The sequence below is a fragment of the Schistocerca nitens genome, chromosome 2 (genome assembly GCF_023898315.1).
Source record: "Schistocerca nitens isolate TAMUIC-IGC-003100 chromosome 2, iqSchNite1.1, whole genome shotgun sequence".
NCBI classification, from domain to species: Eukaryota; Metazoa; Arthropoda; class Insecta; order Orthoptera; family Acrididae; genus Schistocerca; species Schistocerca nitens.
In genome coordinates this window covers 885748124-885759785 of record NC_064615.1, presented here as the reverse complement: position 1 = coordinate 885759785, position 11662 = coordinate 885748124, and the positions used below count along the sequence as shown (strand labels likewise).

The 11662-nt window shown below is 43.8% G+C and overlaps 1 pseudogene; it reads right to left on the bottom strand.

The window, feature by feature from the left end:
* Positions 1-843: 843 nt before the first annotated feature.
* LOC126237583 (5S ribosomal RNA) lies at positions 844-961 on the bottom strand (annotated as a pseudogene).
* Positions 962-11662: the final 10701 nt, after the last annotated feature.

The following is an 11662-nucleotide window of genomic DNA, read 5'->3' as shown; positions in this document are numbered from 1 at the left end:
GACACGTGCTCGGCCTGGAATCTCGTTGATGGAGTAGAATCGTTTTCAGTGATGAAACTCGTTTCTAACTGAGCCCCGATGACCAGTGAAATTCAAATTGTAACCATTTGTTTGTCTTTACATGCATATCATATCTACCGATTTCAGTTCCATTCGGATAAGTCCTTCGTGGTGCGTCTTTCTTTTTTTTTTTTTCTTAGAGTGTATTTTGGAAACGGGAACGATATGATGAGAGGTGGAGATTTTCCTCGAGCTCTAAAACAAGAATTGGTTTAAGACCGCTAGCGGAACAGAATTTCAGGTCCACGTTTTTCCCTTATTTACATCATCTAGACGTTGCGAAATTCTACGATTTGATGAGGGAAGGAGAGAAATCGACACAAGTGAAACCCAGCAAAGTGCAACAAATGTGCGTAAGAGATGTAGACAGGCTGAGAAGGAAAAGAACTTTCGAACGGAAAGATTCATGTGTGATTCATGTGGTGCTTATATCTGCCTGCAATACGGTTCCTTGATATGCAAAAACTTCTGTTAGGACAAAACGAGTGATTCAGATTGGATGTACGATTCATAGGTCGAAGACGAAAAAACATTTGCTTTTGTCACTGAGGACAACCATAACCTCTTGTGGACTCAAACATGGACTCCGTCTTCAGGTCACAAGTGGCCCATCGGGACCATCCGACCGCCGTATCATCCTCAACTTAGGATGCGGATAGGAGGGGCGTGTGGTCAGCACACCGCTCTCTCGGTCGTTATGATGGCTTTCTGAGACCGGAGCCGCTACTATTCGGTCGAGTAGCTCATGAATTGGCGGCACGAGGCTGAGTGCACCCCGAAAAATGGCAACAGCGCATGGCGGCCCGGACGGTCACCAATCCCAGTGCCGGCCACGCCCAACAGCGCTTAACTTCGGTGATCTGACGGGAACCGGTGTATCCACTGCGACAAGGCCGTTGCCGGACTCAAACATGGCATAATAATTATTGCTTTTGTCAATTTTGGTTTGCTGTACGTTTGCTATGTACTTCCTAAAGAAATATGAATTAATGAAATTTGATAAGGTTCTTATTCCGTCCAAGGGTACCTTCATTTCGGCAGGAGCCTCGGCTAACGCACTGTTAAAGTACTCGTGACGTTCCGTGCGAACGACGCAGTGGTTCGCCAGCGGCGCGCTTCCACCCAGCCAGACACGGGGTATCCATGTGGACCGGCAGCGCTGGCATCGACGTTTGGGAGCGCTCTTCCAGTAACCATTATTCCAGCACCCCCTCGCCCCTGTTTCAGCCCTGCGCTCGCCTGCGCCCGCGAGGACGCCGCCCGCCCCTGTGGCGTCAATTACACCCCATTCAACCCTCAGTCCCTCTCCACCCCGTCCTCTTTCAGGCAGACAGCCCCGTGCGGAAGTGCCTTTTATTTATGCATTTTTGTTTTCACCCCAGCTACGATGATGGAACAATGAATCCCCACGTACTATGCAGTAAATTCATTCTCGAAGGATGTGTAGGGAACAGAAGCCCTCGCCCCTCTTTCCATAAAATATCCCATCCTGCACAAATACTATTAGGCAAGGGCCACATCCATACAGGTTTACCGACGTGTGCGCCAGGACCTGTACGTTCACCTGCTCATGGCGAAGAGTTTCACAGTTTATATCTATTTTCTGTCTTTCTTCCTCTCTGGAAAAGTTGGCACTCAACAAATCACTATGGAGCATGTATCGTAATTCAGGATGACAATTACTGAATTATATGAAAAAAAAAACAAAAAAAGTTAGTTAGAAACTGCGGCTTGCACATAATTTATTCAACATGTAAACGTCACCACAGATGTACGAATTTAGGATAACATATTCCATATGCCTGCCATCATTGGAGATGATGTGGCGCAGGCGAATAGCGAAATTCTGCATGACGCGCTGAAATGTCGGAACATCGATGCCGTCGATGACCACCTGAACTGCTGTTTTCAGTTCAGCAATGGTTTTGGGGCTATTGCTGTACACCTTGTATTTAAAATAACTCCACAAAAAGATGTCGCATGTGCTCAGATCCAGAGAATGTAGCGGACAATCGAGACTCATACTAGTGGGCTCTGGGTACCCCAGAACCTGAATGTGGTCCTTCAGATTGCTCCTCCAGGACGTCAGGCACTCTGCTGCTTCTATGAAATCGAGCTCCATTTCGAATGAACTACGTCTTGTCGAAATCAGGGTCACTTTGGATAATGGTATCAGTATTCATCGTGTCATCAAGGAATATCGTACCGATTATTCCGTGACTGGACATAGCACACCACAGAGTCACCCGTTGAGGGTGAAGAGACTTCTCGATCGCGAAATACGTATTCGCAGTCTCCCAGATGCCACAATTTTGCTTATTGACGAACCCATCAGTATGAAAGTGGTCTTCGCCGCTAAACGAAACCTTGTATGCGCATACTAATTTCCATCGTGCCCAGCGGCCAACCGTGCAGTTTGAAAGTCCTAACACAAATCGTCCAGAAGTTATGCCGGTTATTTTCATATAGTTCAACAATTGTCACCCTGTACATACGCCTGCCTATCTAATTATACAAGTTCGCAGCTCGTGGTCTCGCGGTAGCGTTCTCGCTTCCCGAGCACGGGGTCCTGAGTTCGATTTCCGGCGGGGTCAGGGATTTTAACCTGCCTCGTGATGACTGGGTGTTGTGTCGTCTTAATTATCACCATTCATCCCCATAACGGTCGGAGGAAGGCAATGGGAAACTACCTCCGCTAGGACTTTGCCTAGTGCAGCGGTGAGGGTCTCCCGCATCGTCCCGTACGCTCTGTCACGGAGTATGGGACTTCATCATCTAATTATACACTGCAATCCACCCTACAGAGTAGGAGTATTTACGGTGTGAGCACAGCACACTGTGCCTAGCACCATCATCAAACTGAAATCACTGAAATCAGGAACTGGGAGTTACGTTGTCCTTCCGTTCGTAGCGTCGTAGCTGATACGAAAATCGTCTTCAATAAGCTATCATGTAGTCTTTCAATTACCGCCAAGGGCTAAACTTCAATATTACACTTGTTTGCCCTGTTTTAACACATTTATTAGTTAGCGATATCAGGGGGGCCCAAAGGTTGCTGCTACGGAAGCAAATCGAAATACGTCGAAGGAGAAGTGTTGCTTCTCACAGGTAACTACGAGAAAGATCTGATTAAGGTTATCGTACTGCTCGGTAACTCTTCATATGTTGAAAGATAGCGAGATACAGTGTAATGAAAAGTAAATTCGTAATGCTAATTTACGTGACTGTAAGACTATATATCCACGAGTCAAGTGCTAGATAAAATCGTTATTGTGGAAGTGGCTGCCGATCAATTCGTTGAATGTACGTATATACATTTCGAGAAATTTTCATCTGCATATAACAATTTTATGAGGCTTGTCCAGAAAGTAATGCATCGAACTTTTTTTTCTCAGCCGAAAACAATGCTATCAATGCGAAATGTTTCGTATGTATTATTTGATGTCTCCTGAGTGAGCGCGCCAAGTTTCTGTCACTTCCGGCGGGTAGCGTAGCTGCAGGACTGTTTCAAAATGGCGTCTGTAGGTGATGGACGTTACAAGCGTCGTACCGTCATTGATTTTCTCACTGCAGAGAAAGAAACTTTGGGGAGTATTCACAAACGCTTGTGCAAAGTCTATGGAGTATCTGCTGCCGACGAAATACAGTTAGTCGCTGGGCACGGAGGTTGAGGTTATCACAAGGCGGTTCGGCGGAGCTCCACTATTTGGAGCGGTCGGGGAGACCATCCACGGCTGTCACACCTGACATGTTACAGCTAGCTGATGCCATTCGCGAGGACAGACGCATTACGACTCGGCAGGTGGCGCTGCGTCTGTCAATCAGTAAAGGATGTTCACACACTGAAGCACTGGCCTCGCCAACAGAACGAGGATTGGTACCGACAGGGCATACACGCCCTTGTTTCGAGCTAGGGGAGCTATAGAACGGGATGGAGATTGGGTGGAAAAATAGGATGTGTAGGTATACCACCGTTCTTTCGTGTGTGTAATTCTCATTATGCTCAATAAGGAACTGTGGAAGAAAAAAATGCGCTGCATTACTTTCTGGGCAACCCACATATATCACAGTGTAAGTAGTTACCTTGGGACTCCTCTGATCTCAAAACAATTGTTTTTTTGGACGTACGAAAAATTAAAAATGTAGTACTGCTACATGCCAACGGCGTCGCCGCAGTCGTGACACTTGTTCCCATTGGGTCACCAAAGTTAAGCGCTGTTGGGCTTGGCTAGCACTTGGATGGGGGACCGTCCGGGTCTGCCGAGTGCTAATGGAAAGATGATTACACTGAGCCCTTGTGAGACCAACTGAGAGCTATTTGGCCGAGAAGTACCGGTTCTGGCCACGGAAACTGACAACGGCCGGGAGAGCAGTGCGCTGACCGCATGCCCCTCCACATCTGCACTCAATGATGCCTATCGGATGAGGACGACAGGGCGGTCCGTCGGTATTGTTAGGGCTTTCGAGGCCTCTTCGGAAGGAGTTTAGTTCAGTACTGCTACCTATAAATTGGAGAATGATTATGTGCGACTAATATTTTGGTTCCTTAAGGGTTGACGAAGATTTAACATATGGCATCAGAATTAGAAAAACGGAAGTAATTTGTTCCTTAAAACATTTCTTTGGGCTATTAATAAGTAATTTGTTGCATGTCATAGTTCCAGAATCGATGTTTCTTAGGACGCTTTCACTTGGGTGTATTAGGAAACCATTTCGCAGTACCGTCGCACCGTAACTTACTAAAACAGATTTAGTGATCAAGTGCAGCAGAAAAACTATAAAAATAATGGTACTTGTTCTTTTCTTCTTATAACAAAAAAAAAAAAAGAATTGCAACATCTGAACTGTAACACTTGTTGAAGGGCAGATTTCGGATGATTAAGGCTACTACGAAATACGTGCAAAAAATTGACGATATTTCTGAGCGGTATCCGTTTGCACAGGCAGTGTAATGACATTCGTAGTCTGTAGAATAAAAGCCGGTACGCCGTACGCATTACCAGTCACGTGACTTTGGAGGCAATTTATAGTTGCGCTGAAAATCATGCTCTGCGCATCCGAATACTCACTCCGTATATATTCTTACTGTGTGATTCCCTGCAAAGTGCGTGGCACATGGTATGTTTACTGAATCGCAGATTCAAGATTCTTTCTGATGTGTCGACAGAAGTGCCGACACAGTGTGATTTGAGGGGACCGCAATGCACGCTATAAACACACGAAGGATGGCGTGAGGTCTGAAACAGGATACGTAATGAATGCTATAAAGAAAAGTACTCAGCTTTTGGAATACTTAACTTTAATCCATCCTTGTTGTATACATCGTTCTTGATGAGACATGCTTTATACGATAAGTATCAATTGCTATGTAAGGCTAATGGCGCCTTGCTAGGTCGTAGCCATGGACTTAGCTGAAGGCTATTCTAACTATCTGCTCGGCAAAGGAGCGAGGCTTCGTCAGTGTAGTCGCTAGCAAAGTCGTCCGTACAACTGGGGCGAGTGCTAGTACGTCTCTCGAGACCTGTTGTGTGGTGGCGCTCGGTCTGCGATCCTGACAGTGGCGACACGCGGGTCCGACATGTACTAATGGACCGCGGCCGATTTAAAGCTACCACCTAGCAAGTGTGGTGTCTGGCGGTGACACCACACTTCCCGTTCTATTAACAGGTAGAAAGTGTGAAGAACGCTCATCACACGTTTCTGTGCTAGCTGTCTATAGGCTAAGATGTTCGGTGCATGCTTACCGTACGAACATCATTCTCCTCTCCCCCCCCCCCCCTCCCCCACCCCCTACTCATATCCCCATTACATTTGAACGCGGTTCGCGGGAAGAAAGGCCGTCGGTCATTCTTTATGGTCCCAAATTTCTTTAATTTCGTTGTGATTATATCCTAATATTTATGTTGGAGGCAATACATGCTGTTTAGAAAAGACTCATCTGAGTACCCGTGAGGCGCGCTTGGGTAGCTCAGATGGTAGGGCACTTGCTCGTGAAAGGCGAAGGTCCCGAGTTCGAGTCTCGGTCCGGCAGACAGTTTTAATCTGCCAGGAAGTTTCATATCAGCGCACACTCCGCTGCAGAGTGAAAATCTCATTCTGAAAACAGTTTTATGATTTGCAACAAACCGTACGTCCGGTAATGGCATTGTGCAGTGCATGGGGGCTTAATTATCTATAATGAATGCAAATACTTTTTAATTTTTTAGTCGCTGTCTGTCCGGCTACGCAGTCTCGTAACCGATTGGCCCTGTCTGGTATAGTACGCAATCTGACTGCATAGAAAAACAACAAAGAACGAAAGAAAACTTCCGTTAACACAATTAATTAATTAAGTCCCCAGCAACTATAAAACCTACGAAACAACAAGGCACAAGTGTCGCTGTTCTGTATGTGGAAGTGTGATTCAACGTACACGTCTGGCACGGTTCTTCCTCAATAAGACCAGATATTTTAAACACCATTTATACTGAAGTAATTTAAAAAAAAAACAGAAATACTATAATTGCACATAGAAACCAGAAATGCAGTCTAATACAAGAACACGAGCCAGATGCTTTGTTGACTGAACATGTGACCAAGAGGCATTATTGTTTAAGACATTGAAATAATAAAAAAAACCGGCATTTTTTTACCTTCATATATATTGACGAAAAGCACACTCTGATCATTACAGCCTCCCAATCCAATAACATCTGGTGTCTAGCCCATCAAAACAATACTACAAATTCTGAACAAGCACTCACTACCGCAACTTCTCAACTACGACTCACCACTGCTACATCTCAACAAGCACTGCCTACTACGACTTCTCGATAAGAACTGCCAGTGGAGGCGGCTGAATAATACTCTTTGGCGCAATCTCTGGCGCTGTGGCTCAGTGTAGCCACCTTTCAGCAGTAGCCATCATTGCGGTAAACAACGAATATTGCAATGTCGTTAAATATTCTATAATATTAAGTTTATACACCTAAAGGTGTCGAACCAGATCGTTCTCCACAATTACATTGTTAAATGAATCAGTATGTAGTTGTAGTGAACTGATTTATTAATCTATGATTATTGCTGGTTATAATATGAATAAAGGTGCTCTAGAAGCACAAATATGTTCTTGTCAATCAGTTATTTAATTAACAATGACAAGAAATGGTGTCAGCAGACAATTCTTGACATAACCTGTCAATTAGAATAGGGATTTCACTTGTAGAATCACTAGTGTAGGACTGGTGTTCCATCTGTATGTAAATCATTGTGTTTTACGACGTGTATAACTTGGTGGGACGTGCTCGTGCTCTCATTGGCTGAAGCGTCGGACGCTGTGAGATGTTGGTGGTGGAAGTGGTGCTCCTGGGAGCAGGAGAGACGGAGAAAGGAAGAACAGTTCGGGACGTCGTTCTGCCATTAGAGAGTACAGCAGGGTGGTGTGGTTTTATTTGTGTAGGGACACTTCGGATCCTTTACGGGATATCGATTACGGGTAGCTAAGAATGCAGGTGAAGAAATTCGTGTTCTGAATACACGTAGCGGCTTGATTTTAGCGGCGATTCTGTCAACTTCTGTGTCACACTAGTTAATTGGAGGAATTTTGATATATTTCAGTAATGAACTTTGTTTACATATAAGACTGCTTGAAGGGCCACAGTTCAAGAGGTGTTTCAATCTTACTGAATAAACAATGTGCTCTTAAAACTTAAATCAACAGTGTTGTCTATGTTTATTACAAATGTTTCCCTGTTTGTTTCTGTTCATTAATTGATCATTCACATACCTTGTCTACCCTCAATTATTCGACCGCCAGACTAGCTTTTGGTAAATTATTTTGTTAATACAGCAACAGGACGTAAAGCAGACGGCGTATAGCTCATCCCTATGACTTTAACCGACCAAGATTTACTCAGCGTCTTACATTTTGCCTCTCTGTCACATTAAACGCAGAGTAGTAACGTCGCAACCTCTAGCGTACCTCTTACTTTGTAAACTAGCAGCAAGTGCTATAGTATGCCGCTATAGTACTCAAGGTGTCCCCCGTCCAGGCTTTTAGAGCACTGCCCACACCATCTGTGTTCATCCACATGTGCCTGCAAGTCTTTGTGCTGCAGCTCACCAGTGGAGACGCGCGCTGAATCCCTGCGCTGGGTCACGCTATTCGCTGCAGCCCGTTGAAGGAGACATGAGGCAGACCGAAGGGTCGGGCTAGTGGCAGACGGCATCCAGCTGCGTCTAAATCCTAGTTTACACGACGACATTGGGTTGCGCCACTCGTTGCGTGGAATGAGTTGCACGCAAATGGTTTCATATATGACTGTAGACATGGCGACACCAGTATACACTTAAGTTGCGTCGTTTTGTGGGTCCCTGAGTCGTGTCTGAAATGAAACTTTTGGCAGCTGCACGTCGCACGAGTTGTGATGGAGTTAAAGCTTGTTGCGTTGAATTGCTGCATAAGAAAAAAAAAAAAAAAGAAACGTGTTTAGATTTGTGACTGGATGAAGAAAAGACGTCAGCTCGGTTGCTCAACATCCTTGCTGAAATAATTTGTAACGGAAGATCCAAGAAGTTCTTTTAATTATCTTAGAATGTAACCAGAACTGTTAACGTTTCTTCTAAATAGAGTTAGTTATTCGATAAGGAATAAAGGTACTGTAATGCATGAAGCACTGTCGCCAAAACTGAAATTACGTATCATATTGCTTGCATTACAATCGAGAACACTCGGCATGCTATAAGATACGGTTTTAGTTGGCGATGACTCTTTTTCGTTAACACAAATAATTATTAACATTAACAGTAATAACTATTAACATTAGCAACAATAATGATTCGAAACAGGCCGCATTAAAAGAGAATGGGTTGCAAACTACTCTCTTGAAGATAGATCTGTACAGTGGCAATATTTCAAAATTCTGATGTATGTGAATGGGGAGCACTGCAGCGACGTTTTAAATAGATGAATATTGAATGAAGAATGCAGATTCTGGAATTTGTATAGCCTTCCCTCCTGTCAACAATATTCCTTAACAAAGAGTTGGCCAACTCGAACGATGGGGTTTTAATCTTTTAGACGAGATCATTGATACAGCTAGGATTACACTTGCTTGTATTTTTCTTAATTCGGTTGTATATGTGCTCCTAACTCAATAAATTTTGCCCTGCAACTCAGCTACTGTCAAACCATCTATGTTACGATCGCACATGGCGGTCTCAGCGGCAGCAATATGTTGCTTATTTTTGTAATCAGCGTCACTGAAATCCCACAAACACCTAAGCAAAGCGTAGATATCCAAAAAGCGAACGCTATTCTCCGTTCCCCACTTCATATTTCAGTTTGTCTGCGCTCTACGAACACACATAGCCTCAAAACTCATGCAACTAGTGTCGCTAAAGTTGGAACACGCCGAAAGTGTTTAGTTTCACCAACGAGTTGCGCATGCGCAGTGGCCGGTAGCGCAGTTGCCTGCAACCTGGTGTCGTCGTGTAAACTAGGCTTTGGCTTTAGAAACTAGCTGTTGGGGACTGCATCCACTGCGCCGCCAGCTGACCACCAAAAGACAATTAATTTGGCTGGAAGCCTCTTAAACCACTCGCTTTCAGCTGGCTGGTGTTTCATAGTCAATGACCGGAGCGATGGCAGAAGACAAACGTTGCTTATATTTATTTAAGTTGTCAAGCTTCATTTGTTTCTGCTGTTAGAGCAGTGCACTCTGTTTCTAGTTGTGTTTTTACAAGGGGAGATTGGTTCAAATGGCTCTGAGCACTATGGGACTTAACATCTATGGTCATCAGTCCCCTAGAACTTAGAACTACTTAAACCTAACTAACCTAAGGACAGCACACGACACCCAGTCATTACGAGGCAGAGAAAATCCCTGACCCCGCCGGGAATCGAACCCTGGAACCCGGGTGTGGGAAGCGAGAACGCTACCGCACGACCACGAGCTGCGGACTACAAGGGGAGACCACGACGTTCAGATCAGTGAGCTACTTCAAACTTTCTAGTCTGTTAGGACAACATAATGTGCAAGTAACAATGCGTACGTCTTCGCAATTTCGAGGAAATTGCAAGGGGAGTTTTACGCGTCAAATATGTACCTTTGCGTTGCGGCTGTGAGCTCGAGATGGGGGTGGACAAATGGTTAGCGTTTAATCTCCGTAATTAGGGGCTTGTTGCTTCGAATCCCATTCACCTTTTTTCTTACGTATTCTTTACAACACTGGTCATATTATTTCATATGTATGACATATGAAAGGTAATAAAACGAGAAACAAGTGTATTTCAATGAGAGTTTATTGAAGTTGCAATGTTATTTGGCTGTTCACTAATTGGAAAATTAGAAAATTAGAAAATGTGTACCTGTCGTGATTTACGAATAAGGTCCGTTTCTTGAAGAAGACTAACACAATACATGAACGCATCTTTTAACTAACGATGGCATTCATAATCAGCAGTAGTCCAAGAGCGGGAGTAAACTCCATTTTTGCAGCAAAAATGTAAATTTTCTGATTTGAAGAAAATTAGCAACTACACTTTTTGTTCTCGGAAACGTATCCTACGATTATCTATTTGTACATTACTCTTACATTCTGGCAGGTTGTAACTCATTGTATAATTAAATAAAGTTATTTACACCTTTATTTGTCGATGTTTGACTTTGGCTTACAGAGCCTGTCCCTCGTCGTTGAAACCTGTGTCTGCAGGTCGAAGCGGCGCTCAGGTCAAAGCAACTCCGGGTACCTTAATTGATTGCAGGTATTAGGGATTTCGAAAATCACGACCTGCATGCACTTTCAGGATAACTCGTCGACTAGTCTTTAGTTATAAAATATGTTGTAATAATCAAAATTAGTAAACAGCGAAATACCTTTGGAAATTCTTCACTGATTTTCCAAAAAGATTTCACTGTTTACTAATTTCTACAAATACACGTATTTTTTCATTCCATTCTTCATCAAATATCATACATGACCATTGTTGAAAAAAAGCATTAAAGCAAAAGGAAAAGAGTGGGACTTTATACAGCGACCCACCGGTTACAGAATTTCAACTGTAAGCACATTTTTCCCTGACGTTCCCGAATATACCTAAACCTACAAAAAAAGGAATAGGTAATGCATCCAACACTTTTACCGTAAGCTTAAAAATAAGCCCTGAAGAAGCTCCAGCACTTTAGGCGTTGGCCCCTATCAATAAGATCCAAATACAGTCTATCAAAAACAGGAAAGGCGGACATAAGGAAGGCCTTGCATAATTTTTTATTTGCATATATTTTTCGTTTTATTTCATTTTTTATATTATTCCACCACCACGTCCTCGCAAAGACTGACTATCACCTTCGATATCAACGAGAGAAAACCCGTGTGATGGCCACCTATCAGTAGAGCATTTCTGCACATCTTATCGCAGATGTGTATGAATAGTTGTTGAGAGGATAACTGAAGAAGGTACATATGTCAGCTGCTCCTAGCTTGGATTAACCAACTGTGATGGGGGTTGTGGAAAGCCCTCCGAAGAAACTTCCAGAATACTGTTGGTACGTAAGTGCTTGACAGCTGCACAATGTCGATCGTTAAGCTATTGCCAGAAATCGATGACCGATTAACCACTGGC